The sequence below is a fragment of the Nothoprocta perdicaria genome, unplaced genomic scaffold (assembly GCF_003342845.1).
Source record: "Nothoprocta perdicaria isolate Ctin4 unplaced genomic scaffold, notPer1 scaffold_189, whole genome shotgun sequence".
In the NCBI taxonomy this organism is placed as follows: domain Eukaryota; kingdom Metazoa; phylum Chordata; class Aves; order Tinamiformes; family Tinamidae; genus Nothoprocta; species Nothoprocta perdicaria.
Window position 1 is genome coordinate 1,516,875 of NW_020455082.1, and position 6,449 is coordinate 1,523,323.

The 6,449-nt window shown below is 46.5% G+C and overlaps 1 long non-coding RNA gene across 1 annotated transcript in view; it reads left to right on the forward strand.

The window, feature by feature from the left end:
• Positions 1-4,261, forward strand: part of LOC112945417 — a 47,527-nt gene extending 43,266 nt beyond the window's left edge. The window contains exon 2 of the long non-coding RNA XR_003249002.1: positions 4,221-4,261. This is a non-coding gene — a long non-coding RNA (uncharacterized LOC112945417). The remainder of the gene's footprint in view (positions 1-4,220) is intronic.
• Positions 4,262-6,449: the final 2,188 nt, after the last annotated feature.

The following is a 6,449-nucleotide window of genomic DNA, read 5'->3' on the forward strand; positions in this document are numbered from 1 at the left end:
GTGTGTGGCAAGGAGACCCCTTTGCAGATGATCTTGAGGAGATGCCAACTTTCTTGGGCCTGGGAAGAGCAGAGCTTCCCTCCTTGCCAAGGCCAGGAGCCACCGGAGCAGCCCTGAAATTCCTGCTGGCCCCAAACTCGTTTTTCCCAGGGCTGCCAGATCCACAGGACATCAGGTTGGATGGAAACCCAAGGGGTGGTTTCCCGAGGAGCATCTGAAGCTTCCTCTGCAGGTCGGCTGTGGAGGATGCCCTCCAACGAGGGCCAGCCCATGCCTGAAGTGTTGCCAGGTTCCACCCAAGGCAATTAAATATCGCAAATCCATCGCTTGTCAGAGAATCTGGTTTATATTTTGTTTTTTTTTTTGGCTATTTTTACCCTGCTCCGTTGCCTTTCCTGAAGCGCAGGCTTCTCCCCATGAGTCACCACGGATGGGTTTTTGCTTAATTTTCTGCGTTAAGCTGCAGGTCTGCGCTCAGGAAGTATCAGCTGTTCACAAATGGAGTATATATATTTTTCACTTCATGCTGGGTGGGTCCGTATACTGAAAAATAGGTCAAGAACAGTAATCTAAATCTACTGCTAATAAATAATTAAAGCTAATGGAATTTGCACAGGATCTGTGAGCTGAAATATTTCAGAAAGTAGTGGTGTACATTTTGCTACTGTAAATCAGGATTTCTTATTTATCGTTGTGCTAGGCAAAAGCATATCTATAAATGAAATTTAAATAATTTTTTTTCTGTGCAGAGAAAAACCTGGCATGCTAATGTATTAAAATAACTAAAAATATCATAGCAAATAGATAACAAAGTGATTCATTCTTTAATGATCAGATTTCAAGTAAATACTTCATCAGTCTTGAGCAATAAGAGGTTTTTTATCTTGTTCAATCTCAGTGTGAATTGAGCAATAGAATTGTTTGCTCATGTGATGTAATTTGTCTTACATTTTAGGAATTAAATAAGTCATCTAAGCTACTATACGATACCTGTTTGGACAACTCTCTGGGATTTTTGTTTCTTTTAGAGCAGCCTGCTGGCACTTACTAAGCCTTAGGGCTTCCCTTAGTGAACTTTGAGATGTGTTTGGCCAGGATTTCTGCTGAAGAAACTGTATTTTACTGTATTTCTTCATAATTATGGGTACAAAAAAATAGTATTTAAAACCCTCTGTATTGGAAAGTGAGCATCTATCCCATCCCGTTCATAAATTTTGCGGTTTTCTGTGTGTCATGATGACAGGTCGGGTGCATAAAGTTTGTATTACCCCAACACGTGGCCGATGCTGAGCTGCCCCCAGGTGCTTTGGGCCTGGCTGTGTTCCCCTCTCCCCTTCCAGCTCGAGTCAGATGAAGCAGGGACCCAGCAGGGTCAGTGGGATAAGATGTGTGAACAAAGTGCGTGCCCGTCGTGCCCGCCCGAGGATGCACAGAGAAACCCTCCTCTGCTCTAAGGGAATGAGTATTCCCGGTCCCACGTGCTGACAGAGGAGGGCCTTGCTGCCCTCACCAGCTCTTGGAAGCAGAGTGTCCTCCACCCTTGGGTTGTGGCCTGACTGGCAGCGTCATCTCCTCAGCACAAACACATGTCGAGGGTTGTTGTGGTGCTGGGTAGTGTTGGTGAGAAAGCACCTGGTGTCGCGGTGCCGAGCAGTGCCCGTTTCCGGGGAAGGCCAAAGGGCAGGAGATGCGCGACGGGGTGAGAGGGCAGAAGGACCAAAGCATCGCACTTGTCACGTGCTGGCCCCCAAACAGCTGGTGATGATGGTGACCTAGAGCAGGAGCTGCTGGACACCTTCACATCTCAAGTTCATTAAAAATAAGGTGTCAATAACCTGACCATCGGCGTGGGTTTTGTTCTGCACATTAAGATAAACATGTTAAGACATGTACATTAAGATGTACATGTTCTGTACATTAAGATGGAGACAGATGAATAACATAATTGAGTTGTCAGAAAAGTGTATTTGCTGCCCAAGTTCTTACCATAGATTTTTTCTTGTTCTGTTTTCTGAAGAGTGAGACTTTATTATAATACGAGAGTTACAAAAACATGTATTTGGACTCAGATTTCACAGTGTCGCTATTTGATCAAAATACCAACTAGTTGTTCATGCCACTGTAAAGGGGAAAACACTCTATTACCTTTCAGCTATTAGCTTTGATTCAGATCCCGATAGGGCATCCCAGTGCCGAGTGTCCAGGTACCGCAGTGTCCACAGCAGTGCTTAGCCAAGCTGGAATCATCCTGATAAATCATCAGATGGCACTGGAGTAGCAGGACAGTAATAGGATGGCATAGGAGCGCATGGATATTTCAAGCCAGTTGGGCTGATAAATTCTCATTTGTTTTAGTGCTCACCGGCGTGTTCCCCGGTCGGCCGCGGCGGTGACTCGCTGGGCGCGCGGGCCGGGGCTCGGGGCTCTTCCTGTTTTGATGGCAGCCCCGGCAGTAAAGGCCGCTCCACTTTAAACAGATCATAAATCATCCAGTGTCCTTGCTGCGCCGCGCTGCACGTTCCCCTGGGCCAGAGCTGAGTGTCTCTCTCGGTGCGCTTTTGTGTGGGAAAGGTAAAATTCTGTTTGATGTGAGTTGAATATTTTGAGACAAAGGCTGATGAGGAATTTTGCCCGGCTGCCAAAAATAAATCTCCACAGCAGAGTTTTTGCTAGAGACTTGAGGCACATATAGTCCTGCCTCTTGCGTGTGTTTATTTTTACTTGCCTTTTGTTGAGCTGTGTGAAGTTTGGATGCTGTTTAGCCAAGGATGCTCCTCTCCTGTGGGTTGCTGCTGCAGATCTCAAGTTGTTGCTGAGATTTCACGTTTCCAAGCAGTTTGTCAATGGGAATCCAGGTGCTCTGGTGGTCTCTGTGTCCTGGGATGGTGCCAGGCTGCTAATGGGAAGGACCTGAACACCAAGTCGCTTTGAGCTGCCATCACCTCCATGGCAAGATATTGTAAAAATTGCCTCGCCAACACCAAAAGCTGCTGTCGAAATTGAGCACGATCCATTTGCCCACTGTGGCAAGAGCTCTGCTTAGCAACACTTTGATTGCTGGGGTGAGTGGTCAGCATCCCAAGCCTGCCCAACAAGCACATTGGGGAATCCGATCCTTTTTGGCCCCAACAGCTTTTCTTCCTTTTTGACAGCTTGACCGACGAGCTTTTTGGCATTGGGATGCTCATCATATTCCCCCAAATCATTTGGCATTTTGGCATTCATCATATTCCTCCTTTTCCCGCTTCTCCACCCATGCAGCAACAACATCTTTTCCTAGTAAAGCTGACTATGGTTGCAGAGAGCTGACACCACTCATACCATGAAATACGAGGTGCACAAACGGCTGGTGCCTGTCAGAGCTGGCTTGGGGCTCTCAGCAGAGCTCGCGTTGGCCGGCACCAGATTCCACCCAGCGTCTTGGGGGCACTTTGTCCTTCGAGCTGTGCCTTGGCTGAGCTCTGATTCTCGTGAGCAGTGGGAGCGATGCCCCGTGCTTGCACACGGGAGAACCTGCAGCTCGTCCAGGCCGCTCTCCCGGGTTTCCGCTTGCGGCTCTGGTAGCAGTTTGCTGCGTGGTGCTAAACATGCCCATAGATTTAGAGGCAGTGCTGGGGCAGAAACCATGAAACTGTGATGTGCGGTTTTTATTTTGTGAAATGTTGCTGCGCTTGAGTGCTGTGATTTCTCCCAGATTTTTACAATTTTTAAAAAGGTGTCAGCATCCCAATTGCAAATCTGGTGTCTCGGGGTGTAATTGCGCTGCACATTACAACCCGGTGTGCCATGTTCTGGCCTGATTTGCAGGCGCTTACTTGGCCATTGATTGTTGTTGCAGTTATTTTCTTCAGTGCCCTCGCTGCTGCATTACACATTGCGAAACGTGCAGAGCCCTGTCATAGCTGCTGTTGGTATGTGAGGATACTACCTACCCTTCTGCTCTAGAAGAGACAACAAAACATATCTGGAAACATCTAGGTGACTTGCTCTAAACGTTTGCGATTTGGTGCTGAAGAGGGAGCTCATAACATCCATGTCAAGCTGGAAGCACAGACTAGTTCAAAGTAGATTCTAGATATGCCTTTCACTTTACCAGAGCTCAAATCTCAAAGCAATTGAGATTTAAGTAGTGTTCCAGAAGTGAAAGCGGTTTTAGTAAAATCTTGACAATGCCATAATCTTTTCTTTTTCTAATGCAATATCTTGTTTCTGTCTTCTAGGACCTGCGCAAACAGGTAGCTCCGTTACTGAAGAGTTTCCAGGGAGAGGTAAGAGCTTAGTCTTCTCTGGGGTCTTTGGGTCTTGCTTCCTGGCAGCCTGCTTGGTGCAGAGCTCCCTGGGCAGAGCACCCTGCCCTGGTACAGGGGTAGTGCATTTGAGCACTTTAAGCAAGCAGTGCAATATGTCCATGCAAAAATGCAAAGTGGAGCTGTGGTCTCTGCTTACTGCTAGGCCTGACTTTCTGGAAGGTCATGAGAGCAATGCTCTAGCTAGGTCAAGAACAGGTTGGGTGAGAAGCTTCCCACCGTTTCCGATCCATTGGAGATACCTCAGCTTGCCCTGCCCTAAGGATCAGCAAGTGATAGAGCTGCAGCAAGACTTGACTGGGCTTGATGATCTTGAAGGTCTTTTCCAACTAATGGTTCTAGGGGACTCCCCCAATGCCCACCCTACACCCACCATCCACACTCTCCATCTGCCCCTGCTTTCCTGCCCCCACCCCTAATGCTCCTTTTCTTGTTCCCTGATGGGGGAACAAAGTTCATTTTTGCACGTGAAAGCATTGAATGTTAATTCTGTCCCTGAGAAATAGAATTGTCTCAGCTTTTGGGCTAGTCTAATCCCATGGTTTGCAGAGTGTGGAGGTTTTCCCTCTTTTTCCCTGACCCAGCTCCTGGCAGGCAGGGCAGAAGCTGGAGGCACGAAGCCAAGGGCAGGAGCTCATGGCCATGCCAGCTTAGGCTGGCTTAAAGTGTCCTTGAACGGTGAGCCTGGCATGGCTTGGAGAGAGGCTAACGTGAGCTCATGTGTTTAAATATCCTCCCTCGCATGAATCACGGGACACTGCTGGTAAACATGTATTAGTTCCCTTTTGTTAAGGGAAATTCACTGGTCACTTTAGCTACCTGAATTTTCTTCTCAGTTTGGTCATGAATATTGATTAATTATCTTCTTTTTCCTCCTTTGTACTATGTCTTTGTAGAATATGAACTTGTAAATAAAAACCTCAAACCAGAGAGGTTCACGTTCTGTGGATATTTATCTCAATCAAAAGAGATTGCAGATGAAGTCCATTCCAGTTCTCAAATACCTCATTTCCATTAGTTCCTGGAAATAACCTTTTTTAATGATTTGGAAGGTTTGAGTAAGTGTGCTTTTTATCCTGGTGATAGTTAAAGCCAAAGCATTGTGAAATGGAACTTAGCATGCTACAAATTTTTAAATTCATTCAAAGTGCATTTGAGATGCTATTAATTCATCATTGTAGTATCATTTTATTATCATACCTCTTCCCTCTTCAGGATTTTAATGGAAATTTGAATGCAGTTTTTGGAAGTGAACAGAATGTTGTGTCTGATTCAAAGTGGATAGCATTGACCTTTTGATTTTTGCGGGTAGCTTTTCTGACTTTCCTGGAAGATTTAAAACTTGGCTGGTATAAATAGGCTACTATGGGCAAGACAGAAGTAATTAATTTAAGAGATGTAAATTCCTGTTGTTTCCATCTTAAATTGCATGTTTGTTTGCTTACAGTTAACCAGAGGATGCATCATCTTAATGCTGGGCGCGGGGTATCCTGTGCTAAATACACAGCACATTCATGAAAGGCTAAAGAGCTTTATTATTTGAGCATTAAAATGATTACATAGAATTTTCAAGTTAGCAAGGCAACCATCTTCAAGCAGCCATCGGAATAACCCTCCCGAGCGCAGCAGATTGCAGCGCGTTATCGTGTTTACCCGGGTGCACGGATATTTGCGCGTGAAATCAGCAATACGAACAGCTAGTTCCATCAAATAGCACAGCCTAAGAACGTCAGCTGTGGTGTGGAAACTGAGCGTCCGCATCCGTATTTGTGAAGTCACCAAATAGATATTTTAAGGCTGGGAAAGGATTTCCTGAGGTCGTTGGCATTCTTTTCATGTGGCTTAAGAGCACTGCCCGACGGCAGCGCAGGAATCCCGCGCCGGGAGAAGCCGGCGAGGCGGGTGCTCCCGGACACGGGCTGTGCTCAGTCCCTGCAAAAGCCTTCCCACATTTACCTCTCGCTGAGCAAGTCGTTCCAAGGCTCCTGCCCTTCCGAGGAGAGCGCTCGGGCTCCCTGCTTCGCTGCGCTGCTCTTTAAGCTATCAGTTTGCTCAGGGGAGTAATTTAATAATTTTCCATATGCGGGCAACAGAAGCTGGAGACCTGATGGGTGTGCTGCAGCTCCTAATCTTGCCTGGGAA